This window comes from Phalacrocorax carbo, chromosome 8 (assembly GCF_963921805.1).
Source record: "Phalacrocorax carbo chromosome 8, bPhaCar2.1, whole genome shotgun sequence".
In the NCBI taxonomy this organism is placed as follows: Eukaryota; Metazoa; Chordata; class Aves; order Suliformes; family Phalacrocoracidae; genus Phalacrocorax; species Phalacrocorax carbo.
Genome location: NC_087520.1, coordinates 14,889,144 through 14,915,852, shown reverse-complemented (window position 1 = coordinate 14,915,852; position 26,709 = coordinate 14,889,144). Strand labels below are relative to the sequence as shown.

Below are 26,709 nucleotides of genomic sequence, written 5' to 3'. Positions count from 1 at the left end.
ATTACTTCCTTGGCTCCCAGCACAGCCTTGCACAGGGCATGCGTCTCCGCTTGGTGCATCCTTTCAGTCAGTGGCAAGGTCTTGGGCTCATGGTCTCCTCCGCTAATTGGGAGGAGATGAAGGCAGGCTGGGATGCTCCATCCCAGCTTGCTCTCCTGAGCATTGTCCTTGCCAGACAGGCTGCCGGCACCACATAGCTGGTGCCCAGCTGTGCCATTGAACATCCATGCTGGGATGCAGTGTCACAGTGGGATGGCAGCTGCTCAGGTACTGATGTGTGGACACAACATGCTGGCCCGAGCCTAGCACACTGCTGCTGGCCCTCCTTGCAAAAACATTGAAGCGGTTCCCAAGGTCCTGGTGCATCCGACTGGTCTGTGCATGGAAGGCAGATCATGACCCATAACAACATTCCTGGCTCCTCTTCCTCACCATTCCTCCTCTGCTGCCGTCAGGCTCTGCCCATGCCCTTTTCCCAAGAGTGGACCCTGCAGAAGACGAAGCCAGGATGCATTGGCACTGACACACAGCAAAGCTGCTTTTCCCCACCCCAGTCCCTTGATGTGGGTGCTGGTGGCCATCCACAGTTGCCTCAATTAGCCAGCAAGAGGGGAGCATGCACCACAACATTGCACTGCTTGCATTGTTGGGCTGCGAGGCACCCAGCTGCCAGCAAGGGCTCCCCCAAGGGTCCCAGGGAGCTCCCCCTGCCATCCCCAGACCGGCTCTCTGACACTCTCCCAGCCCACCTGGCCTGGGGCCAGTGTCTTTTATCTTGGCTCTTTCATTCCCGGCTCAGTGGGAGCAGCTGAACCTACACCAGAGCTAACTGAAAGCCACATCAGAGTGAGGGACATGGAGCTGAAAGCAGCACACCACTATTTCATCACCAGGCCTGACAAAGACACGCTTGCTTAAATCCATTGCTGGAATTTTATTTTCAAGCCTGTCGCAGGGCTGAAAATGATATTGAAGCTGTTTGGACAGAGTCCCGCAGGGGAATGCAGCTGAAGACCTACTTTCTCTAAGCCAGCACCTTCATCTCCCAGGCTCTGTGATCAGACCAGTGCTGCAGTTCAGATAAAGTTAATCGTTGTGCTGCTGAAAGCCACCTTGCAGGATGGCCAAACCAAGAGCCAGCAGCTCTGGTCCCTATGCAGGGTTCTTCTCTGTGGGTGGCATGGGTGACTGTTTCCACCATGTGCAACCAGCTCCATCTGGAAATCCTTGGTGGCATAGCAGAGGCAGGCTGTTGCCATCAGGCTAAACCTTGCTCTCATATATAGGGTCTAAATTCAGAGCCCCTTTGAATTTCAGCCTGATGTTAAGAGCCATAAGCACGGCTCTGAAACTTTCACCCTCTCTGCAGTGCTTGGAGAGATGATTTCTCCAAGCAAATGCCCAACAGCCTCCTGCAAAGCACATCAAAGCTGGCTTTGGCATGTTGCTGGCCAACCACCCCATGCCTTGGTCACCCCTTGGCACTTGGGCATGAGGCTGTCATTGGATGCAAAGCTCTCCTGCTGCAGACAGCTGGTGGTTTCTACTAAAGTACTCAAGAAAGGAATTGCCGTGAGTTTCTCAGGGAGCAAGGACATGTTGCAGGAGGAGAGAGGTCTGGGTGAGATAAGAGAAGAGGGAATGCGAGCCTGGAGACCAGGGTCGAGAGTCCAGGCTGGTGAGACCCTCTTCTCCAGATGAGAGGAGAGCAGGAGCACCTCTGTCTTATGAATAACCTCCCAATGTGTTTAAGAAATTACAGAATATCAGATAATCCAAAGACTGACCTAGAAGTAGCAGGGCCCAAACGAAAAGGCTAATTATCACTTTGGCTCTCTGACAGTGCTGTTTCCTCCCCTGTGTGGAGGTACAGAGCTGGTAGGAAGCCTTGAAGGGGTCTACAAACCTCTTGGACAGTCCATCACCGGCAGTGGGATGAAGCCCAACATCCACAGGGAGTCTGGATCCAAGTGCAAGGACCTTTAGACATGTGCTTAAAGGGCCGTCCCTTGCTGAAGTCCCACTCTAAGCAGCCCGTGCCAGAGGTGGCCCGCACAGAGGGTGACACGCTAGTGGGTCTCTGCCCAGCAGGGGAAGTCCTTGTTTCATTTGGGGCAAACTATGGACCAGGATCTGGCTGTGCATCATGCAAGGCTCAGATGAATGAGCCCTCTGCCAGCACATCCATGACCAGGTCCACCTTCAGCATCTTCTGGCCTTCACCTCCCACCCAGGTGTGGGTCTTGGCAGCAGAACCTGTCTCCTTCTCTGTGGCAGGGACTGAGAGAACAGGTAAATAGCACAGAACTGTTTAAAAGCATTTAAAGCGCAAGCAAAGCCCCAAACTATCCATTTCCTAAAACAGGGTGGTTGGAAGAGCTCCAGCTGGGCCATTAGCTCAGGTAAGTTCTCCACCATCCAGCCATGTCACCTTTCTGGCTCATAAAAAGAAATATATTAAAAATACGTATTTACTCCTGAAATTGGCTTCAGCAGCGCTGAGCATCCCTGGAGTGATGAGTTTCGCTCCACACACCCAGCCGCTTCCCATGAAAAAAGCTTATTTTAAACTAAAAAAATAAACCCGAGCAGCAGTTTGGCTGCACTGTTAACCCTTGCGTACCACGGTATGCCCGATGCTGGCAGCTGAGGAAATACCCTTGTGTGTGTTAAATCCTGGGCTTGGTGGTGATGATGCCCCCAAAGAGATCTTCAAGGGCTGTGTGATCTCCTACCTGAAAAGATTTCTTGAGGTTGCAGAGACAAACGCAGCCAAGCCCAGAAATGCCAGGATGAGCATGGCTTGTGGCACGATCCAGCCCTTCATGCACATTGCTTTGCCTGCATGCTGCGAGGACTGGCCCAGAAGGATGCAGGGCAGTGAGCATCTCTACAGTACCCAGGTTTTGCACTTCTCAGTGGAGCCGAGGGTAACAATTTCTACCCGGGCTGCCATGTGGAGCTCATCATTAGCCTCTGAGCACTTCTTAAAAAACCCATCTATTTTCCCAGCTCCCTTGCCATGTACTGAGGTACTTTCATCTCTATTTTGCAAGCTAGGAATTGAGGCAGTGCAGTTCAAGGGGAAAACGGCCGCTCATGGCTTGTGCCCCATTGGAGCTGTCTGAGGATGTAGCACTCCCTGGCACGGCTGTGTTCAAAGTGGAGCTCAGGTGTAGCTGTACCTGCATGTTGGTCTCCAGGCTCATTTTCACCCTGTAGCATAGGCAGTGCTGGGGCTTTGCCAAAAGCCATGGAGGCAAGATGCAGCCCTGGGAGCCAGCAGTATCTCACAGAGCCAGGAAAATAAATCACAGCTCCTGACTGGCACTGCCAGGGCTTGAAACAGCAAAGCTCTCCAGGGGGTGAAGCAGGGACGGTGGCTTCACTGTGACTCCCTGGGGCTGGAGGAGGTTTGCAGTGGGGGTTTGTGGTGCGGCTGTGCTTTTTGTTGCTCCTGCTGCAGCCATCCCTCCTCCTTAGTGACTCCTGCTCGGATCACCCATGAAGCAGGGCCATTCACCCTCACCCTGCCAAGGACATGGGGGCCAGGGGAGCATTGCCCACAGCATCTCCTCATTGCTCAGGGCACCAGGAGCATTATTCAGGGCACATCATGAGTGAGAAAAACTATAGCTCTGAGCCCAACATGCAGAGTGTGTTTGTTCATCTGTGTGCACATGCATGTGCATGTGTGTGTGCACATGGGGACCATGCACAAAGCAGCCCAGGCTCCAGGAGCAGCTTTGGCCTCTCCTGCTGCGATTGTTTTAACACTGGCTGAAGCTCGGCAAGGAACCTGAATTACCCAGGATCAGGTTTTGCCCAGGATGGATCCCCCTGGGGCTGCGGCATGGTAGGTGCAAGGCTTTTCAGTGCCACTTGCTCCCAATTGTACACTGGGCTGGGGACCAGTCACTCAGAGCTGCAGGGATTTTCAGAAGAGGCAGTTTCCCTGAGCCTGGCATCATTTCAGCACATTTGAAACAGGCAGCAGAGATTTTCCAGGGAGCCCAGGAAGTGTAAGAGATGCTTGTCAGCTCAGCAAGACTGAGATCTGATAAAGGTGAGGGATCAGACCGATAAACCCCCAAGTTAACTAGCTAAAAAGATATGATTAGTAACCAACTGTGTGCAGGCAAAAAGCCTGGTGTAGAAAAGAAATAATCTTCTTATGATATGAGCGTAGCCACCGTTTCAGGTTTCCTGAAAGCAGCTAGAGATTCAAAGGAGAGTCACTCTGGCAGGGCTTATTTTGGCTCAATGCCTTAACTAGGAAGAGAGATGTCTTCTCCAGAGGGGTGGCCTCAGAGCCCAGCCCCGGCCTCCTACCCTGCCCTGGCTCCTACCTCTCCATGCCCTTGGCAGAGGAACAAAAAAGAGCCCATTCTCAATGAAACTATAAACTGGGGAGCAGTAGTGACTCATGCGCTGGGGATAACTCACAAAATCATACTAAGCCACATTTTTTTTTGGCTTGTGGACAGAGGTAAAGGCCATTTCTGGCCATGAAGAGGTTTGTGGCCCTTCCTAGTGTTGTGCCCTGGGACAGCCTTTCCCAGTCTGAGCACTGATTCAGCCCTCTCTTGGCAGGAAACCCCAAAATTGAGCTTTGCCTTGTTTTCCTGGTTATGAGATGACTCTTTTTCATTGAAAAATACTTTTTAAGGGGTGGAGGTAATATGGCCAAACATGACAGGGATGCCTGCAAGCAAGCATGACATCTCCTTGGCCATTGAAGCAGAAGGCTGGCTCAGAGCATCACCTTTTCTCCAGCAGAGACGCTGGAAGGGGAGACAAGAAATGGAGGAAAGGCCGTGCGATGATTAAACGCCCCTCTCCTCCAGATTAAATGAAGGAGGCCACGGAGCAGATTTTGGCTGCTGGTGGAAATACATAGGACACAGAGCAAGAGCGAACATCCCAGACGCCACACAGTGGTAGGAATGCCAAGGGCTGCAGCGATCAGCTCCATCACCATAGAGGCTGTCCCCATCCACTCTGTGCGGTGACACAGCCAGAGCCACCGAAGCTGGCTTGGAGGGATGTGGGGTGAAAGGGACGCCCTGCTTCAGCATCACCTTCCAGGTCAGCCGCTGCCTGTGCCATCAAAACCATTGCTGGTGGCTCTTGGAGACCAAGTTCCAGCCCAGACAGGCAGTGGTGGAGATATGGGGTTTTCTGAATTTGCAGTGGGTTTTCCAACCCCTTCCCAGAAAAGACTTCACCAGCAATTCAAAAATATCCTTTACAGCCAGGGAACTCTTCACCTTGCCGTTGGGCATGAATTTTTCCTTCTGCTTAGATTAGCCCATTGAGCACCCAGGATTATTTCACATCATCTCTTGGTGGCACTGCGACTAATTTGCTTCCAAGGACTAAGTGCACTGCCACAATGAGGGCAGGCTTCACGTGGACTTTTCCTCCTCTTCCCTTTGCATGATGGATCATCTTCTTGATATGTGGAGACTAATGACGAATTCCTGGTGGGACAGAGGGGTTAGTCAGGGTCAGGGGGGACCATGATGAAGCAGTTGAGGAGCTTCCTGGAGAGAGGAAGTTGCAGCTGCACTAGAGAATGAGAGCATCCTTTTTCAGAAAATGTATTAAAATCTTTTGCCCTGCATTTAGTCTGATAGCTGCACAGGATTAAGCAAAGATATTTACACCTTTTGTTTAAATAAAGGCATATCTGAGCATTTGACTCTCCATTATTAAATACCAGGCTCTTGACAGAAGATAAAAAAGGAAAAATAATTTTTATTTTGTTTCAGCATCTATTTTCTTTCCTCCTGGGTACATTGTCCTGCCATGACATCAGGGGTTTCTGGAGGACACATGGTGTGGGAGCATCTTCCTCCACTGCCACTAAGGACCATAATGCAGGAATACTCCCTTCTGCAAATGGCAAATTTGTAATTTTGTCACAAAATTTATCATAAAATTTCCCCCAAAAGCCTGTGAAACCTTGTGAGAGGAAAGCCAAGCTTGTTCAGAAGCTCAGCCTTCATCCCAGAACCACACTATCTCTGTTCCTGGCTGTTCCCCTAATTGCATTTTGCTTTGAAATCTTTGCTGGAAGCGGCTTCCATCCGGACACCCAGAGCTACAGCCCAACTTGGTGGGACACTGCTGGGCTGCTCAGCCAACGTCCCTGGCCACCCATCAGGGCTTGTGCTACTGTCCCCTCTTGTGCAGCAGCGTGAAAAGCGCTGGGCCAGCATTGCTTTTCAGCGCCGTCTATTTATATCCCGAGAGGGAGATGAAGACCAGCCACGCAGCTGAGCCAGCCCATGAGAGTGGGAGATATTTTTAAGCATGGGTTTTGAAAAGGTTGGTAATGAACCCACAGCTTCACTCAGCAGCAGCTGCACCCACTCCCCAGATGGCTGCCCTGGGCCAGCACCCCTGCCTGGAGGGGCTGGGACCCCATCATGGCCAGGGGAGATGCTCCATGGGGAGTGCATTTGTGTTCTGGGCTCTGAGCAGGGGAGGTCAGAGCGCAGCATGATGAGCTGGCATGTCCCTGGTGGCTGAAAACCCACCGCCTGGCTCAGTGCTGGGTTCTCTGTGCCGGCCAGCCCAGTTTTATCCTCCTGACAGCCTGAGATATTACCATCAGGGCAATTACAGCCCGCTTTTAATTGCACACAAGTTACCAGGTACCATTTGCGCAAACCAAGTGTGATGTATGAGCCCTTTGGCCAACAGGTCCAGCGGTTCTGCTGTGAAAAATCTCCTGTTGCAGCACCCCTCAGTGTCTGGCTGGTTCCAACGCCTGCTCACATCCTCTTGTGTGGCCATGGTAGGATGGGTGCCCCATGCCCTTGCCCGCCCGGGTCTCCTGGTGATGCTGATGATATTGGAGCTGGCCCAGCCAGGACAAGCGTAACCTGTCCTCTGGACCTATGCTGGTGCTGTCACCCTCCTGGCACATGGGGAACTCACCATGCAGGGGCTGCTCAGTGCTCCCGATGTGGCCCTGATCCCAGCAGTATCCCCTGGTCAGGCAGCTCGTCCTGCGCTGCACAGATGGATGGAGGATTTACGCAGATATGGTGCTTGGTCTGGACGCTTCATCTGCTGCGGATGAGTCGATGCTGCACTAAGCTCAGCTCCACAACCCTCCCTCCATTATACATCACAGCCACAGCGTTGTTGAAAGCTTCATCAAAGCCCCATTTGCACTCCCCAGGCACCTCTGGGCTGTGGCTGGTCTCCCTATGGGACCCTTGCCCGGGACCCCTCTGCAGCAGGCAGGTAGGGTCCCTGCCTCTCCCCAAGCCTGGCACTGTGAGTGCCAGCATCACCCCTTCACTCTTGCTCCTCCATACCCACTGCCAGACATTGCAGTGGGTCCTAGGTCCCCCATCCCTGGGGCTGCGCATGGAGATTCAACTGGACCCTTTTCAGAGCTCCCAGGCAACGGGAGATGAGCCCTGAGCTGATGGGGAGGCCCCCATCACCCAAAGGGCTCCCCAGAGCAGGAGAAAAAGAGGTGGGAGATGGGGGTGCTGGGGCTCCCCAGTGCTGAGCCTGGGGATGCACCCAGCACCCCCCTGGGAAGGTGTCTACAGCATCCCTGTGCTCAGGGGTGATGCAGGGGGATTTATGGGGAAATGTGAAATGTCCCTTCTGGTTCTCTTCTGCCCCCAGCCTGGCCAGCTCAAGCAGCCGCAGGACCCAACCCTGGTCGTGGGGTGGTTGTGTTCCCACGGGGGCAGGAGAAGCTGCCCCCAGGCCTGGCAGGGAGCTGGCTTGGTGCATACATGGCTTTTTCTGCTCTAAGGGAACACTTGCAGCCATGCAAAGGGTCAGCATCTCCCTGAGCGATGCTTCGGGCATCAGCAAGTGGAAATTAATGCAAACAATGGGAGCAATTTGGGGAGGAAAATACTGAGTCATTTTCAGCCTGAGTTTGGGAAAAAAAAGTCTCCTTGAATGCTAAACCAAATCACATGTTCCAGGTTCCCCTTTTTCTTTTCCATTTTTCTCCTGAGAAAACAAAGTCCCTGGCTCAAAGCTAAGCTTTTGCCTAATTTCATTGGAAACCAGCAGGACTATAAAGTAATTACAAGTGAGTTTCCAGATTGAAGGCAGGTCTGGAGCAGGGGCTGTGCAGGCACTGGAGCCAGCCCTGGTTCCTGATGGCCACTGTTTCCTGCTGAGCCCCTGGGCGAGGACAACTTTGGGGACTGCCACTCCCCTTGGGGACAGTCCACAACGGCAGCTGTGCCAGCTGCTTCCCAAACAGCCCTGTTATGCCCTGGCTGAGGCTTCCTCACTTGCAAAGGGGAGGGAAGGGGATGCTGAGCGCCTGTGTTTCTGAATCCACCCCTTGTGCTTGAGGACCCCTCCCTGGACGAGAGGAATAGAATGAGGAGCAGCACCCTGAACACACCAAACCTGGGCCATTTCATCTCCCCATCCCTTTGCACACCTGCGGTCAGGTTTTTATTCTCTGGGGATAATCCAGCTGGCATTACAACCAAGTGAAAAACTCCTGCTGATCCCAGCCAGGCTGGTTGGGACCCTGGGTAGGGTGGTGAAAAGCAAGGCAGGAACCCCGTTTGGGGATGGACACCTTTACCCCCTGCACTAAGACACAGGATGTGCTGGCAGAGCAAGGTGGAGACCCACCACATCAGGGCCTTCCGCCCTAGTCAGACGCTTTGTAATCCATATAATTTGTTTTCATTTTCTTGACTTTCTTCTCCAAAGCCAGGTGCATTTGAGACTCTGGGCCAGGGAAGAGCTGGGGCCGCGAGCTGCTGCGGCTCTTCTCTCTCCATTAGCTCTCTTATTGAGTTGTCTCTTGCACTGTTCACGGCAGTGAAATCCGCTACAGGCGTATTAAGGATTCTCCATGCAAAACTGATAAGCTGAAGCCTCATTATTATCCTGCAAAGTGATTATCTTTCCTTGATGAAGTCTCGTATTTGCCCAATTTCAGATGGAAACCTTCCCCTTTTCAATTTGAGACTAATTCATTTCTTGACTCCTGGTTACAGTGCAAGATATCACAAACACCCCCAGCCTCAGCTGGGTCTGATTTATATTGTTAAGAATCATTTACTTGCTATTAAAATGAGCCTTCGGGGCTTTTGCAAACAAGCCGGATTAGCTAACAGTAAAACATTTGCATTTTGTAAACAGTGACTTCAGGCTATGAAACCGTCTGGGAAGGGATTGAACCAGCCAGAGCTGCCCCAGGGCTGGGGGTAGAGGAGAACCAGAAGGGACATTTCAAATTTCCCCATAAATGCCCTGCAGAAACCCTGAGCACAGGGATGTTGTGGACACCTTCCCAAGGGAGTGCTGGATGCATCCCTGCGCTCATCTCTGGGCACCTCCAGAACCCCCATCTCCCACCTCTTTCCCTCTTGCTTTGGGGAGACCTTTGGGCAATGGGGTTTTCCCTGCACTGTTCGGGGCTTGTCCCCCATTGCCTGGAAGCCCCAGAAAGGGTCTGGACAAGTCCTGGGGTTTCAGGAGCTGCATGCTGCAGCATAGGCCTCGGGTGGAGATGTCACCTAGCAGTGTATCCATCATAATTAAGATAATTAACAATAGGATCATGTAATTGGCAAACCCTCCTGCTCTTGGCTCCTCTTTACAGCTGCTCCAGGCTCTGAGCAACAAGAGGACAAATACACCCCATACACATTAACAGATCACTCCAACAACCCTCTTAAAACATTAACTTGGCCCGATCCTGAGGATTTAGAATGCAAATACTGCAAATCCCAGCTCAGAGACCCAGCACCCAGGGCATTTCAGATGACTAATGAGGAGGAGCAGAGTGGGGTTAGGGGAGATGTCAGGCAGCCCCCTCTGCCTCCTGCAGCTGGGTACCCCAGGGGCTTGGCATCAGCTGGTAGAGGGACATAGGAGCTCAGCCACTTGGATAGCAACCAGAAGGAGGGTCTTAAAATCACTGAGTGTAAATATAGTACAAACCTGACACTGGTCTCTTTGCAAAAAGCTCCAGCCATGTTTAAAGCTGGAGATACACTCTAGCAGGATGGTTTTGTGGAGTTGGATGTTTCTACTTCGGTAAATGCCGGAGGGATTTTGTGGTGTGCCCAAAAGTGGTGTGGGAGGACAGGAGGTCACATCCAGGGAGCGGCACAGCTTTCAGGCAGGAGGCAGGACTGCTCTGGCACTTTGAAAGCATCTGCTTGGGGGTCTTGGTGCAATTCAGGAAGAAATGGAGGTATCAGAAAGAAGCCATGATTGCTCTGAGCTGCTTTGGCCCCAGTATATGTGAGGGTATGCAGGTGGGGGATATGCAGGCACCGGCAGCAATAAAATAATCTCTGCCTACCTTTGTACAGCAGCTGGGGGATTTAAATCATTGCTAATTTTCAAACAGTGTATTGGGAAGGGAATTGTTTGGGGTTTTTTTTTAAATAAAATGTACTTAAATTGAACTAAATTTTAGGAAGTTGGTTGGCATGTTGGCATGCTGGCATTTCCCAGCCATTGCCCAGCAGGATGGACGGTCACAGCAGGGGGAGGACACTGCCACCGCTGAGGGGTCCCAGTGTACTGACTATGCCCCAAGCTCTTAAAAGAGCAATAACTCTGCAGACTAAGCAGCCTGCAGTTCTTTATGTTTTTAAGGTGAGATTTCCCCATCTCAGGAATGGGAAAGGGTAGGGGAGGGTTGGGCTGGCTGCTGCCAGCTCTGCAGACTGCTCCTGGCAGGATTTTTCAGCCTGCCTGGGTCTGAGCCTTGAATGAGGTGTTTCTTCCAGGCCTGTGCCTGAGGTGCATCTATTAAACATCTGCCCTGAACAGCAGAAAGAGGAACTTCCATTCAATACTAAAGGGCAAAACTCACACATGCCATGAGCAAATCACCTGTACGTTTAATTTACAAAAGCAGTTAAGCTTATTTGCTCCCTTGGTTGCTGAAGCCGGGACAAGGGATGGGTATTTTTCTACTGTTGTGCTCCCACAAAAGCTTTGTTGCCTCTAATCATATTGCTTCCTTTTTTTAATTTGTCAAAATAAATTGCTTTTTGCATGGAGATTATAATCTCCAAGCTTTGCCAGGCAGATCGGCCCCTGGCCTCAGCCACACAGGGAAACATGGCTCCTCGCCAGTCTTTTTGGAGCATCCCCGGCTGGCTGCTGGAGCCTGGCCACAGTCCGGAGGTGCAGCAAAGGACGGGCGGCCGGATTCAGCTCCAGGGATAGATTCTGCCAGCTGGAAAAAATACATCTCTGTCGGAAGCACAGAGACCTCCCTAGCCCCAGCCAGGAGCTGCTGGTCTGCCCATGGTGAGATAAAATCCAGATAATGCATCTTTTTGAGCAGCTGCCCAACAGCAGGTAGGGGTTATCCCCACGTGCTGCTTGTCCTCAGCTGATGTTCACCACATCACATTTTAAGGGACCAAAATCAGCTGCCCCTTGCTGAGGTGGAAGGGATGGCAGAGCTGGTCATTGTCCCCAGCTGGTGGCTATGGTGAGAAGCCCTCTGCATGTGCTTACCTACAAATGGCTTAGAGAGAGAGCACCCAGCCCATAGCAAAGACACAGAGGGGGTGATTTATGCTCACAGGCAAGGAGAGCACGTGCTTTGCTTGCCTGACCCTAGTACTCTGCCTGCAGCCAGCAAAACTGTGCGGAGCCAAGGGAGATGATAGTGCAGGATGGATGTAGCCATGCTCCTGCCTGTCTTCCCTCTGTGTTGGGGTGCTGTGAGGTCTCTGTACCCTGCACAGCCCAGTGTGATGTGGCAGTGGGCTGGTGGGAGGTGGATGGGATAGGATAGGATAGGATAGGTGCAAGGGGAGCTGAAAGAGCCTATGGGGTTTGCAGGGGCTGTGGCTGTGCATGCAAGGCGAGTATATCAGGAAGCGCTGGCTCCGGGGCTCCAGTTGAGCTATTATCTCTCCTTTTGAAGCCTGTTTGTTTGGTGCTTCAGTAACAGGACAGAAACCTCACAACCTGTGTCAAAGGTGTTTATGTCTGCTTTAATTAAGAAGCCTGAGGATGCTGCAAAGCTGCTGTGAGCATATCAGTGCTGTCTTCCCTCCAGGCTGGTGAGCTAGAAGGAAACCCAGCAGAAAAGGGCTGGCCTGGAGAAAAAAATAGATCATCTCCTGGCCATTGCCAGGCGAGTCTGCCAGCAAAGCAGCTCCTGCGCAGGCAAGGCAGCCATGCCTCGGCTGCTCAGCAGGGCCAGGGGTGACAGGATTGGGGCCGTTCAGGGGGTTGCGGGTTTGTGTGAGCCAAGATGCTTGGTGACATGGGTTTCTGGGTCTTTTTGCCTGGAGACCTGACTGTTGTGGCTTTTCATGGCATTGATTTGTGGCTTATCGTACTGCTTGGGCCATTGCATAGCTGAGTTGGGGATAGCTTAGGAGTATCTTCCCAAAGGCAGAAAGCCTGTTTGCGGGAGGAGAGGATGTGGTCCCCTGAGCCAGGATGGCTCCCTGCATGTTGGCAATGGATATCAGTGTGGAGCTGAGCTCTGCAACTGCAGAACCCAATAGAGAGGGTCCTGCTGCCTGCCAGGCCTTCTTGTGCATCCCTACCCTATGCCTGTCCCTCCATCAGTGCAAGCAGCTAAATGCTAGTTTTGCAACAGATTTATCTTTTTTTTTTTTTTGTTAATAATATAAAATTTAAAAATCATTAAAGAAAAAGTCCAGGGGAGAGCCCTGCCAGGCTGGTGCAGAGGGCTCTTCTGGGTGTGCATCCATGGTTGTGTCTGTTCTCTATCTGCCGGGAGGAGAAATCGGAGAATCCCAGGGCCAGGGCAGGCACTTATGCCTTCTGCTCCATGCCAGCCCACCAGCCTCGCAGAGGCAGTCACAAAAACCTTGAGGTTTTATGCAGGATTTTATGTTCCTTTTATCTAAATTTGGATGCAATTCTGATGTAAAGGATGTGGTGTCAGACCAAAGCCCCCTGCAGTGTGGCAGTCACTGGGGAGGCTGAGTGAGCAACTGAGGGTCGCTATCACCTGTAACTGAGGGGGAAGGTTTTTAGAGCTGGGGCTGCATTGGAGCCCTGTTCTCATGAGCATTAATGAAGCTTCCCTGAATTTGTCTCATCCCTTCTGAGCCCACTGATGGGTTTTGGCTTCCAGGGATCATAAGGCTGTGAGGTCCGAATTTGGCAGTACTTGGAACAGGTCCTCCTTTTGCTCACAGTCTGATGGTTTGGTTGCTTGAGTGGAAGAGGAAGGTTTTCACCCCCAAAGGGTCTGTCTTTCAGAGCCCACCCAGGCAAGTTCCCCTCCTTACATTAAACATCCCTTGGGCTTATCCGCCCGCCACAGCAGCTTCCCCGAAAGCTCTGCCAAAATCCTCCCTTGCAAGCTGAGTGACAACCATGTTTCCTGCTCTTCTGCATCAAAGCAGAACCTGAGAAATAGCTTTATAGCAGAAAATGGAGTGAGAGGCAGCAGAAGCCAGCCAAGGTGCCATGAAAGCTGCTGGGGGCTGCGCAGGGGTCCCTGCCTTGCTGAGTTCAAGGTAAGCCCAGCCTGAAGCTGAGCTGCCTGCAGCCAAACCACGCTGGCCTCCCCCCAGGTGCTGTGGCGGCCGTAGGCATGCAGGCAGCTGGGAACTACACCCTGGCTCCACCATGCAGCTGAAGCTGCTGGTGATTGTTTTGGTACAGCCCAGAAGTGATTAAAGTCCTGTGAGAATCATCATCCTGTCCTTGCCTATGGCAAGGTGCCTTATTTGAGTGCTGTTTTAAGGATGTTCTACTGGTCTGGGCAAGCAACTCTGCCGGATCCCAGCTGTGCGTGGTGTAGTAGGGTCCCACCACTGGCCTAGGAAACTTTTCATTAACTTCAGGCTCCTAAAGAAGCAATCAACTTTTATAGTTTAGGTTTAAAGCTACTGGAACACTTTAGAAGCCCATATTTAATAGCCTGATTCTTTCTTGGTATTAAAACCCCCCAAAAAACAACCACCATCCCACAAATTGGGATATTTTAAGAAATTTTCAAAGCATTAATATGGCCAAAAGGAGAAATGGCTGCATGGAAAGAGAAGAGGGACAGATCTCTGCCGGTGGGTGATGGCTCTTGCTCTCACTACCTGGGAGGTGGGGATTGAGGGGCTCTCACTCATCCTGAGTCCACTTGATTGCCTTTAAAGTAGCAACTTGGGCTCACATAGATACTCAAGCCTTAGGAAGAGGAACTCCTTGACAGCAAGGGTAACACAGGTCTCGGTGAGCTGAGGTCACTGCTCAAAAGGTAGCTCTTGCCTCCCAAAGACCTATGAGCAAGACACAAATTCCCTCTGCCATACATGGCTTCCTCTGATTATATGTGGTATTTATTTGGTGACTGGATAATTTGAACCTATAGAGTTATTAATTATGACCTTAATCTGATCATTGCTTTGTTCCATTTTTAATTAGCTTAGTAAAACTGAAGTCATTTAACTTGGTAATATACTTGCTTAAGTGCACATCTGATTGCATATCCTTTTTATATCCATCAGAAGCACTTGGGACTGGCTCACTCCATCAAACTGCAGCCTGAAGCATGAACTCTGAGCAAACCTCAAGTCATATCGAGTTTACAAGCAGGCTGCTCCAAGCTGCTCCCAGGCAACTCAATAGTCCCTTATACCTGTGTTACAGCTGGCAGCAAAAGCCAGGGCGTGGATAAAATGCCCTGGTGCCAGGCAGTCGGGGAGAAAATGTGGATTTGAACCCCAGAAACTGTGCAATCAAGAATCAGCCTATTTCTGATCAGCATGAGGGGCCATTTCATCTGGACATGAGGTTTAGAAGAGCACAAACTCAGGTGTTTTAAGTGGGCACCACACTGCTGCCCCTGAATAGAGGGAGCTCAGTTTGTACAGGCTCTTGTGGCTATTGGTCAGTGGAGATTTGCAAGCAGATGGATGGTTTGGAGTTATCTGCTCTCAACAATTTTAGTGATGTTCATGGGAAGCTAGTACCCTGGTCTCTTGGAAGGAAACCAAAGCTTCTAGCAGAGGGCATGGGGCTGGGCAGTCCTGACTGCATCTCAGACATGCCAGCATTAAGACATCCCCAACTGCACAGGCCAGCTGGGCAGCAGGGCTCAGATTTTATAGCCTTTGATGCTGACATCTGACAACTCATTTATGGCCTAAGGGCTGAGATTTCCCTAATCTGGGAATTTGCTGCAATCCCAGTTCTCCTGGGTTACACAGGGCAAATAATTTCCTTCGTTTCCCCATCTGTAAGAAGGGGATGATGGTGCTGGCCACCATTAATGAGCCCCTTGAGAGCTATGGATTTGAAATCCTCTCACTGGAAGGGGTTTTCAATTGCTCTTCCCAACTTTCCTACTTTTAGACTTGCACAGGGTTTTGGATGGTTTCTGCAAATGTAAGGAGATACTGCAGGGCTCTGCCTGCCCTAAAAACACGTGCTGCTGCTCTGCACCGCAAGGTACCTGTTGCACTATCCCCCAGGGCTGCATCCATGCCCAGTGGCAACTCCTAAGCTGATACAGCTACAGTGGTTTAGAGAAGGTGTTGGAGGTCAACATGTGGTATGGAGGGGATTTTTAAACCAAGTGTTAGCACAAGAAAATGGCACCAGTTTAACAAAAAGTCATGTTTTGCCCTTTTTCTCCCCTCCTGATTGCATTGCCAGCCCTTGTGTGAGCGTTTGTGCTAGGCTTTGGCCAAGTGGCAGTGGAGCTGGGGCAGCAGAGGATTGCAGCACAGCTGTGGTAAGCCGAGACCAGAGTCTGCACAGGTTTATCAAAATTGCATTGCAATAGCACCTTAAGTGGACAGAGGCACTGGGATAATTAGGCATTAGAATGCTAACAAAACAGAACCACTTCCCCACCATGATTTCTACTTTCTCCCACTTTACTGCTTAATTTACATCAGGGCAGTTCCACATCCATCCTTCTCGGGACTGAATTTAAGCAGAACTGTATTTAATCACCTGTCTCAGAATCCCTAATGTTCTGCATGCAGACCTTGTTAACAGAGCTGTGCTGGAAGGCAGTGATGAGGTGGGAAGGAATTAAACAGCTTTATCCTAATGGAAAGCTAAACTACCAGTTTCTCAGCTGCCAAATGCTGTAACCCTATTGGTTTCACTGGAAGACGTGGCCCAAAAATCTCCTGAGCGCCCAAGCGTCATGCTGTGAAAGAAGGATGGATCCTGTGGAGCTGGAGCAGGGCAACGTTACCCAAGGACAGAGCAATATTTGTCTCAGAACTGGACCAAAAGAGCTTCTTGCTGGCATTTGCACTGGGCAGGTTCTGTTATAGTATGGCTGTCCTTAACCCCTGGGACCACCTCTAAGTCATCTGGGGTGAATGTTCCCTTTGGATTGCACCTTTTTTCCTGGAAAATGCAGGTGGCAGGACCAGTCCCCACTTGCTGCAGGGCAAGGGGTGGCCCTCATGTTTGCTGGCCCTAGAGCTGCAGCAGGGAAGGATACAGCTGCAGAGGATTGCCATGGTTACAGGCATTTTCCTCATCATCCTTGATGTCTGTAACCACTGTTCAGGGTGATGCACCACAAACCAGCCAAGCAAAAGACGCCAGGATTTCAGACTGCTCCCAATGTCCATGTTTGTCAGGGTGGTGAGGACAGAGTCTGTTCCTCGGGAGGAAACAGGAAGAGGGGGACCCCAGTTGGAGGTTCTCTTCTTCTGGCCTAAATTAGGCAAGTGAAGGTACTTCACCTTGCTTCAAACCATCCCTCCAGATTGTTCTCTCCATGCCACTGCCTGCCCACGAGCACTAGGCAAAAACAGTGGGGAATTCACTAAAGAAGAGAGACTCTGCACAACCATAATAGTTAATTTATGTTCAGAAGCCACACAAAATTCTTCTATCCCTTGTCTAGCAATCATGTAATGCTTGCTGTCTTTCCATCCTCTGGCCTCTCATCTTTGCTCCCCTTTCATCTCTTCTTGTTATTCCTCACATTATGCGTCACCTTGGATGATGGTCCCTTCCTTCACCAGGCAGAGACCTGTGATGCCCGCTTCCTATGCTGGGCCCTTGGCCAGTGGCAGCTCTTCCAAAACATGGGAGGAAAAAAAAAAGGCAAGTTTAGGGAGACACTCCTCCTCTGGAAGAACTCACACAGGTTCCCTCCTAAAAGCTCTTAAATCTCCAAAGCATACCTCTGACACAACATCTCTGGGTCTACAAAACCTGTCCTTTCTCCCTGATCTGCCAGAAGAAGCCTGTACTTAAGGAACCACCCACCCCACCTAATTGGTGATAATTAACACCCAGACATGAAAGGAACAGTTGGCACACCTCGGGGTTGTGGTAATTTGGGTTTGACCATGTCCCTGGGTGAACTAGCCCTGCTTTGGCGTGCTTCCACCCTGCTTTTGGGCACTACTCCTTCCTCATTGTTCCTCATTACCCTGTCCCGATCTCATTACTCTCGCACACTGTGCAAACAGTGGGTGATGGGGACCGGCATGCTCTGCTCTAGCAGGACAAATGAGGTTGGTTTTTTCCCCAGCATTTCAGCTATAAATAATTGAGCTTTTTAAAACTCCATTTCTGCCACAAGACTCTAGTGGAAAGGGTTGGGATCTGATATACAGGTATATTTTTAAGCAGTGAGAGATTGATTTGTGCTGCTCCTGCCCAGCTGACACCTGCATTCGGTCACCTCAGAAAGGCTCAGCCTGCTCCTGCGAAAAGGAAAAATTGCTGGCTCCTGAGCAGCCCCGCTGTGATACTTGTGTCTGGGGATACAGCAGTGTCCCAAGCCCTGGCAGCGGCACCTGGGAGATTTGCTGATCCAGACAGGACACAGCATCAAGCCATCTGCCTGGGGCATCCCACAGCAGGGCAAAGCAAATGCCAAGGGCAGCTGAAGGCAGGGCAGTGAGGTAGCCCTTTGTGGGGACCTGCCCATGGGAACAGGCCCATGTCCCCTGGCATGGGCATGGAGCAGACCTCCCCAATGGTTCAGGGTGTTTCTGTGTCTTATGTGGCTGATTTCCAGGGAGGAATAACAGCTCGGAGCCTCAACGCCTTTTAACTGGCTCTTCTTGCTGTTGCTTTCTGAAAATAACAATAGTGGGAGGTTTATGTTTCTTCTCTTTTTTCTTAATTCAACAATTTCAGTGATGTTACAATTGATTAAGTGGAGCTTTCCCTGATGTGATGTCAGGGTAAACTGTGTGGCAAAATTACAGCCAGCTGAATTAGCACTGTGTTTTCTGCTGCCCTCCATCATTTGCAGCAATTATTAGTTTTCTAGCACCTATGTGGATAGAGTGTGATCCTTCCACCAGCTGCCAACTCTCCGGTTCTCTCCATGTTCTGGATGGCATCAAGACCTGTCCAAAGCGCAGCGCAAGCTCTTAGGGTGATGTGAAGTGCCTGACATCACGCCTGCGGTGCCTTCTCCACAGCAATTCCACCTACAGGTACCACCAACAAGCTGGTGAGCAGAAATATGTGGAAGTTGCCAATACTTTCCTGGAAAGATCCAGAAATAATCAAGTATTTTTATATATTATCTCCTTTTTTTTTTTTTTTTTCCTAATCTAACACAGCTATACACACTAGATGGGTGAGACCCTTTATTTTCTGGGAAGCTGCACAGACAGCCCTTTGGCACCTCATGACCTGTGAGCCAGACTCAGGCAAGTCCATCCATTCTGCCCACACTTTAAAGCCATGTAACTAACCTGAGGTAGCTCCTCATTCCATAACTAGAATTTCTCTGAATTTGCTTAAACTATTGGACAAAGTGAGTTGAGATAAGCAGGGCAAGGATAGGAGAAGAAACATGTATGTTCTTGAATGAGAAAGCCAGGGCAAGGATACTGCTCTTCTCATTGGCAACTGCACACAGGCTGGATGGATCCAGACAAATAAGGGAGACTTGAGCTTCGCACTTCTACCTCTGTGCAAGTGTGCAGAAACATATCTTCTGCAGTGACCAAGTTTCTGAAGAGCTGGGAGTGATCATTCAGAGGCATGGGAAAGCCCCAGACATACCACATAGGTGACATCACTGAGCACAGCAGGATGCTTCATAAGTCAGCATCCACCCTCACACAAGAAAAACCAGAGATCAGCAGAAAAAATTGCTGGGTGTGATGCTCATTCTCTTGCTACAATACCACAGGAGGTGGGAAACCCTACTAATTTTTCTCCTGGTTAGAAGGATCCTGGTAGAAGAATTTATTCAAGTCTTGTTAGAAAATGCTGCCCCATTCTTCCCCCACCCTGGGGTACAGACACGCTGCCTGGCTGCTTGCCCATGCAGATAAGCTCAAAGATGGGGACGAAATGTGATTTTTCGCTGATGACTTTCTTCCCAGTAATCTTAGCTGCTATTTGTAACGGCAGCAGATACTGCATCCTCAGACAAAATCTGCTTTTCAAGTGATGATGTCCCTTTCTATAATAAATGCTGCCAATTCCCAGAAGTGATAGCTCACAAACAATCAGTGAGAGGACAACGGGAATGCTCTTTAAGATGCTGTGCAGAATAGATCATCCACTGTACAGCAACAAATCAAATTTAGGGAGAAAGAATTTGAAAACAAATTACCAGCAAGATATTTCAAGCTGACAGCAATTTGGAGCAACTTAGGTCTGTCTGGTAAGAACTGTATTCCTTTTATTTCCCTGTCAATAGCAGCTACCTTATAAGATTGGTTTCTCGTTGATAATTCTCTTGTCTGGAACAGAAACTCCTGAGCACACTTAAGTTGATAACTCTCTCTTTGATCACATTTCAGTAGCAATGCGCTTCACCTCAATGACAGGATTTCTCCCTTTGGATGAAGTTTCAATGCCTAAAAAACCACATAGTTGTGGGATTTCAAGCCTCGGGGCCTTTTGGTACAGTGCAGGCAGCACGGCCCTGGTCTTGGACTCAGGGCTGGGAATGGGGATATGAGCACTAACCTCCCCTGCCTCTGTTTCCCTGCTACTACAACAGTATAAAAAACACTCATGTATTTCTCTCTTCATGGGAGAGGGACAATCAATATCTGCTAGTAATACCTTCCCCTTGGAAATGCTGAAACATGAAAGATTGAGGGTGCTCCTCCACACCAGCCTGCAGCGTGAGAGGTGAGGACACCACCTCTTTGTGTGCCTGGAGGAGGGATGTGGAGCTTTGCACAGCCTATACAAGTTAGCAGGAGCACACAGGGAAGGGAATATCAGATACGGTGCAACCACAGACTTAATGTACGCAGACAGCCCTGCCCTCACCCTGGGTTAACGTGGCAGGTGGAGCGTGGCCAAGAGAGATGCTTGGCTGGAGATGGAAGTTGGGAGTGATCCCACTCTGCACACATGGGATGTGCACTTCTTTAGCATCCTGTTGACACAGCACTGAGGAGTCATGCTGAATGTGGTGCTAGATGTGTTAATTATGGAGGCACACTGTCGATGTCTGTCAGTAAGCACAGAGAGGACGGCGGCAGGGAGGAATGTGTTGGGGGTAGAAGGGAATGCAGTAGTGCTGACATACCCCAAGCAGGAGAGACATAAAACCAGTGCATGCTAGTCTGTAATTTGCCTGCAATTTCTCCTCGGGAAGCAATGAAAGTTTATGACCAGCCATGGCAATGCCCATGTATCTCTTCCAGGAAGTGACAGATAAAAATAGGCCAGAATTGCACAAAGAAAAAGAGAATTTTGACATTCCTTTGAAAACTCAGTGCAGCCAAGTGCTCCCAGCCCATTTTGGCCAAGTACTTAGTAAGAGGGATGCCAGCTGAGGCTGACAGTCGTTTCAGCTGCCCTCGGTTTAGCACAAGCCAGGCCCTGCTCATTGGCAGAACTAAGTCTCTTCCAAGGGAAGTCAGCTGGGCGGCGCAATTCAACTAGTTTAATCTTTGAAATAGAAACAAAGGGGTTTGTGCCAGTTTAGCAAAGCCCTAGCTCCCCTCAGGGGTCATGTCAGCTGTGGAACAGGAGGACTGTTTCCACATTGTTTTCTCAATTGCCTGGTGCTTGGGGCCAGCTTTTACCTTGCTGAAGCCTCCTAGACACTGCTGAGCTTCCAGGGAGCTGGAAAGGGACTTTGGTGCTCCAAGCGTAGGGTCAGGTAGTGTCAACATGGGATTTGTTTCCTCCACTGGTTTCTGCTTTGTGTCTAGCATTTGGGAATAACTTACTCGTCAGGAGGGAGGAAAACCTTGATCCAATGATGGTATAAATATGTAGCTTACGTTGTGGTCCTTTAACACCCTGAATTAAAATCACCCAGTATTTGTTTTGCATTGTATCCCCTGGATAAAGAAAGCAATCTACGATGCCTGTTTATTCAAGCAGTGCCTTAGAAACTAAAGCCTTATTGTCTATTCTCCATGGATATGAAATACTCAGTGATGTAACAGAGGATCTATTTAAAATTAACAATTTTTTCCCCCAATGCCCTTGGCTAAGCTTTCCTTCCCTGCACAGGCCCACCTCTTCGGGAACCACATTTCAATGGTGCTGTATGCCCCTAGTCTTCACAGCATTTTAGGATCTTTCCAGATGGAAAGTGCCATAGAAATGTAAAACCTTATTAATTAAAGGCTGAAATAGATGCAGTGTGTGGAGGTCAGTGACTCATGCAGTAGGATTCTCAAGCTTCTGCTATGCATTGCCTCAGGGTGCTTTTTTGAATGTTCCCTTCTCTGAGGCTATGACAGTTTATTACACAAAGGCTGTGTGAACCGGAGGTGAATGCAAACTACTCCAGCTAGGCTGTTCTCTAGTTGGCAAAGCAGCAACCAGTGAAATCAGTTCATGCTGAGCCTTTTGGGACAGCATTTCCCCTCGTTATGGTTTCTGCCTGGTTTTTTTTCAGGATGCCCGCCCTGTAGTGTGTGTGCGTTGGGGGATGCTGCTCGGTGCTGACAGCCCCTGTGCTCATGGTCACGCTGGTGTTACGGATGGCTTCTGGGTTTCCCTTTCCAAAGGCTCCAGGAGAACTTGGTGACGGAGGAAGAGGCAGTGTTTCAGTTAGGATCCAGTGGCTTCCTGAGTATAAACCGGGGCACGGCACGTTTCTAGTAGATTTTCTGGGAGAGGGTGGGCAGTGACGGTGAACAAAGCCGTCATAAGCCCTGGAGCAATGAGCACCCGTGGCTGTAGCTCTGGCTGGCACAGCCTGTGCCATCCTCAGAGGCATTACAGTGCTGATCAGGGCAGCCAGGTCTGATCGTCGGGCAGCCAGCAGTGCCAGAAGGATCCCCAGCATAGATGCAGCTGTACTAGTAAATCCATTCTCCTCCTGACTGAGGTTTGTTTAATTGAGGTGGGTGTTTTAGTTATTCCTCTGCAACACAGAGCTTGGGTGCCGTAGCTGCAGTCCCACCAAAAGCACCACCTACCAAAAGCAACACCTATGTGCGTTTCCACCCTGCTAACCCAGTCCTGAGGCATGCATGGCCCGGGACATCAGGATTTGCTTCCTGGCTGTGCAGATGTTGATTCCTAACTGGATCTTGGGAGACAATCGTACTTCTTTATGTATCGAGCCCTGAAGTCCTCTTCAGAATGATGCCTCCCAGCTGCATGGGAACTGGACTTGATGCCACAGCATACATGAGACAATGATTGTGCCAGACCCTCAATTTTGTAACTTTGCTACATTGCTGATTTCATCAGAACCACCAGTCCTCAGAGGATGCTACGTTTTGGGGTAAGTGAAGCTCACCCAGCTTGCGAGGTCCCTACACGACTCCTGGCCCCCTTGCTGGCAGACCAGGGATGGGCACCTCTGCAGAGACAAGCAGAGGTGACAAGACTGCACCTTGTAACTGCTCCTCTGTAGTCAGAGCAGCTGGTGGCACAGCGCAGCTGCCCTGGGGCTGTCCTTGCTTCATGGCATGACATCAGCTTGCAGATAGCCTCAACCCTCTGGTATTTGGGCACTGAGATTCTTTTATTGTATTTTTAGCTTTTCCTCTTTCTATTGGCTGATGACTGCCCATTCAGCCTCTCCTGCAGCGACTTCCGTCTGTTATTACACTGGCCTACATCTTTTCCACTTTCCCTCATTCCTTTTATTTCCTTCCCTCTCTCATTCCCTCTTTATTCTCCCATTACCATCTCCCACCCCAGCAGTCCTGTCTTTGCACCCCTCACTTCTCTTTCAACACTCACTTCTCACAAATAAAACCGAACTGCTCTTTTTAAAAAACACAAATTTTGAAACAGGCATGAATGTACACAAGGAGCAACTGCTTCATTTCAGCAATGTCACAGAAATAGAATGTTCCAGCTGAAGCATATAATTTAGACCCCGTGTATGATGGGACTAGCAGACAGTGTAGTTACACCAGGTGCTGCATAAACAAGACCCCTTTGGCACACAAACCTACCCCAGGATTTAACAGCGAAAGGGCAGCTTTCCTGCTGTGACTATGCTCACACAGGTGTCTTCAGGTGGCACTAGTCAGGGTTTGCCCTTGTGCACACATCTGAGTAATGTGGATACGCTGCCAGGAACGCGCAGTCGCCAACCACGTTCTGCTCTTACGTGTTACACCTCCGATTGCTCCAACTGAGGTGAGACTGAAAGCGTTTGCTTATTTTATGCATTTGACCTACCTGCAGTATCGCTGCAGCAGCCTGTCCTCCTTGCCCATCCTCTCCCCTGGCTTATGTTTGGTTTTCACCTAGCGAAAAGGGGCGAGAGAAACACTTAAAAAAACAGGAAAATGGGATTACAAAACCACAGTCACTGTTAAAAGGGAGTTTTAGGGTCAAGCAGAAAACTTCTAACTCATTTCAGAAAATGGATTACATTTCAAGCTGCTGGCACAGCCTGATGCTGTCTTAATGACATTTACTGGATAGGAAGCGTTAGCTATTGTTCCTGGGTGCCTTTCTGAACAATACCCTGCATTTTAGTCTCGTTGACAGACCCTGCCACCCTGTTCCAGACAGAGCTGTTAATTAAGAGACAAAGTCCAATCTCAACCTAGCTGGCTCTATTTTTACATAATTTTAGTTTTTGTTTTTAACTTGCTGCACAAACCAACAGGGCTGCCAGCTGATCTCCTACTTTTTCCTTCGCTTTCAGCAGTGCGGTGCAGAATGTGTGATTCTCCACAACTCCAGGCCTTCTACCTTTGAGTTTGTAGTTTTAAAAGGGATTTTTTTTTTTTAAATCTGACATTTTGTCCTGAAAGGATGTGAGACGTGCAGAACCACTGAATGTGGAAACCACCACAGGAGGCCAAGACATGATATTAAAAGGAGTAATGAAAGAAAGCAAGCTATTGAAGTGTAAACTCAATTTTACTGAGAGTATGCTACAGATCAGAAATGAGTAGTTTGAATCCCTGGTGCAACTGACACCAAAATATTAATAGTTTTGTACAAGCAGGAAATATACAGAGCTTAACAAATCTGTTTGCTCTGGGTTTCCAGAGGAGAGCCTGTTTGTTAAGGCACTGAAGAGCCTAAATTATTTTAATAATGTGTACCTCAGTCAGTATCATAATTACAGATCTCACTTTCTTTTGATTAACTTTGCTCACCGACAAGGTTGGTCTCTTGATCCCTATTTTCTTTCTGGACTGTAAAACAACGGCACTCCGTCTATTTCCTTATCTTGGATCCCCTTCTTGGATTAAACCTGCAGGAAGTAAAAATGCAATCTAAATCGCTGCAGGCCACCGTCTGTCTTCCTGTGGGAAAGGGTTTTAGGAGTATGGCAAAAATAGGAAATGCTGCCCTGCTAATGCCATTGAACCATGACCTGGAGGAAAGTCACAGTCCTGAACCATGGTGTGTCTCCACCGTGACACTGACCTGGGAGCCAGCACCCTCAGGAGTCGGCACAGGCTGCCCGTCTCCCTCAGCTAAATTACGTACCTCGAATGAACCTACTTCCCTGGTAGGTTGCCCAATCTCTCTATATTTTACCTAATATCAAAGGATGGAGTCAGTAGATTCAGGTATCTCAGAAGTGCTGGCAAATGAGTCATGAAACCTATTCAATTTATTAAATTGTTTTTACAACCCAGTACAAGTGTAAATTCTGTAGAGACATTTGTATTAAAAACTTCTTCAAAACAGACCATGAAAAATCCCAGAGTAATTTGTCATAGAATAAAACCAGTCCCTCTCACACATGAGGCTCACTGAGACTTTTCAAAGAAACTTTTGAAACAAATTACCACTTGAAGATGGCTCTCCCCTGCTCTGCAAACCTACCCCTCTGGATGGAGGTTGGATCCCCCAAACCTCCCTCTCACTGAGGGGCTCTGGTGGCCCTGCTTGTGCCTCTGGGGTTTCTTCTCCCCTGAATTCTTGTTATTAGAGACATTTGCGTGCAAACAAGACTTTTCTTAAAAGCGACAGCTCTCAGGAAGGTTAAGATAATTAGTTTTTCAAAACTAATTATCAAAACACCAATTTACACAACCCAAGAGGAACCAAGCTGTGATTTTTCTGCCATCTCCCTAAAAATCCGGTATCCACCACCTCCCAGATCTCTACAGACCTTCCGTGTGCTGCGCTACGTCGGGAAGACAAGGCCAGGTTTTGACCTAAAAGTTTGGGATTCTACCTCAAAAAACTGACATCCGTCCCGGCTTCCAGGCCCTCAGCTGGCGGGGTGCGTTTCAGGGGGAACCTGCCTTGCGGCGGGAGGAGCTCCTGCGGCGGGGCTCCCGCCCGCCTCACCTGCCGGCGGGCGGTGCCGGGAAGGGCGCGGGGGCGGCGCGGCGGGCGGTGCCGGGAAGAGCGGCCGGGCCGGGCCGGGGCGGGGAGGCGAGGCCAGGCCGGGCGCCCGGAAGAGCCGATTTCCTCAGCGGGACGGGAGCGGCCTCGGGAGGGAGCGGGCGAGGAGACAAAGCGGGCGAGGGCCGGAGCGGAGTGAGAGGCGGCGGCGAGGCGAGACCCTCCTGCTCCCGGTAAAGTTGTGGCGCCCTCGGGTACGGCCACGCCGCCCCGCTACTCTCACTTGGAAAGTTTTGCGCGGTGAGGCGGGCTGGGCCCCGCCGGCCCTCGGGACTCTGCGAGGGGCGGCGGGAGGCTGCGGCGGGGGGAGCGGAGCGGGGCGCGGCGCCAGGGGAGGGGACCGGAGCGGGCCGCGCCGCCGCCGCCCGCGGGGCGTGGGCCTGGGCCCGGGCCCAGGCGGGCCGCGCTGGGAGGCCGCGTTGGGCCCGGCCGGTGTGGGGTGGGGAGGAGGCCGGCTCGGGGCGGGCAGGAGCCGGCTGCGTTTTGGGTCGGTGAGCGTTATTTTCCGGAGGAAGAGCGCCGGGCGAGCCTGGTTCCTGGAGAAGTTTCGGTGGCAGCGGGGAGAGGCTCCTCCCCGCTCAGCCGGGCAGAGCCCGGCGGGGCCGCCCCGGCGCCGTTCTCCGGCGGTGGGCCGGGCAGGGTGGCCGGGGCCGGGCAGGGCTGGGCCGCCTGCCTGGGTAGTGACACCGGGCCGGGCTTGGCCCTGCTGTGCGCCTCCTGCTCCCTTCGGCCCCCTGAGCGTCCCTTGGCGACGCAGCTGAAGTGAGCATCTTCCCCCTCGGCCGCGCCGGTGTTTCTATTTCGGTACATGAAACGGCCTCTCTTCCCTGGGAACACCCTCCTCTCCTTAGCTTAGCTCTGCCACGTTTCTGGCACCCACCTCTAATCTGCTGATGTGTAGTAAGGCGAGCGCTTCTCCTTCCCGGGCAAGAAGTTTTGCACTACTTTTTACAGCCAAACAGTAAGGAGAGCATACCAACTCTCCGCCTCCTGTCTATGCACGCACAACCCTTG

General features: G+C 50.6%; 1 protein-coding gene and 1 long non-coding RNA gene across 6 annotated transcripts in view; one reads left to right on the top strand and one right to left on the bottom strand.

The window, feature by feature from the left end:
- Positions 1–5,741: 5,741 nt before the first annotated feature.
- Positions 5,742–26,709, bottom strand: LOC135314727 (uncharacterized). Of its 3 annotated transcripts, none has more exons than XR_010374190.1 (5): positions 26,576–26,709; positions 24,489–24,586; positions 23,554–23,621; positions 6,949–7,083; positions 5,742–5,898 (listed from the first exon to the last, which is right to left on the bottom strand). It is a non-coding gene; the product is annotated as an uncharacterized LOC135314727 (long non-coding RNA). The 3 variants fall into 3 exon arrangements; XR_010374192.1 differs by having other exon boundaries at positions 6,949–7,080; XR_010374191.1 differs by lacking the exons at positions 5,742–5,898; positions 6,949–7,083 and adding an exon at positions 16,721–17,026.
- The window catches only part of CTNNA1 (catenin alpha 1), a 119,743-nt gene continuing 118,744 nt past the window's right edge, over positions 25,711–26,709 (top strand). Inside the window, exon 1 of one of the 3 annotated variants that reach the window (XM_064458886.1) lies at positions 25,711–25,868. The gene's annotated coding sequence lies outside the window, so the exon portion shown is untranslated. Of the gene's footprint in view, positions 25,890–25,913; positions 25,936–26,709 lie in introns of those variants that run through there. The other 2 variants (XM_064458888.1, XM_064458887.1) reach the window with 2 other exon arrangements.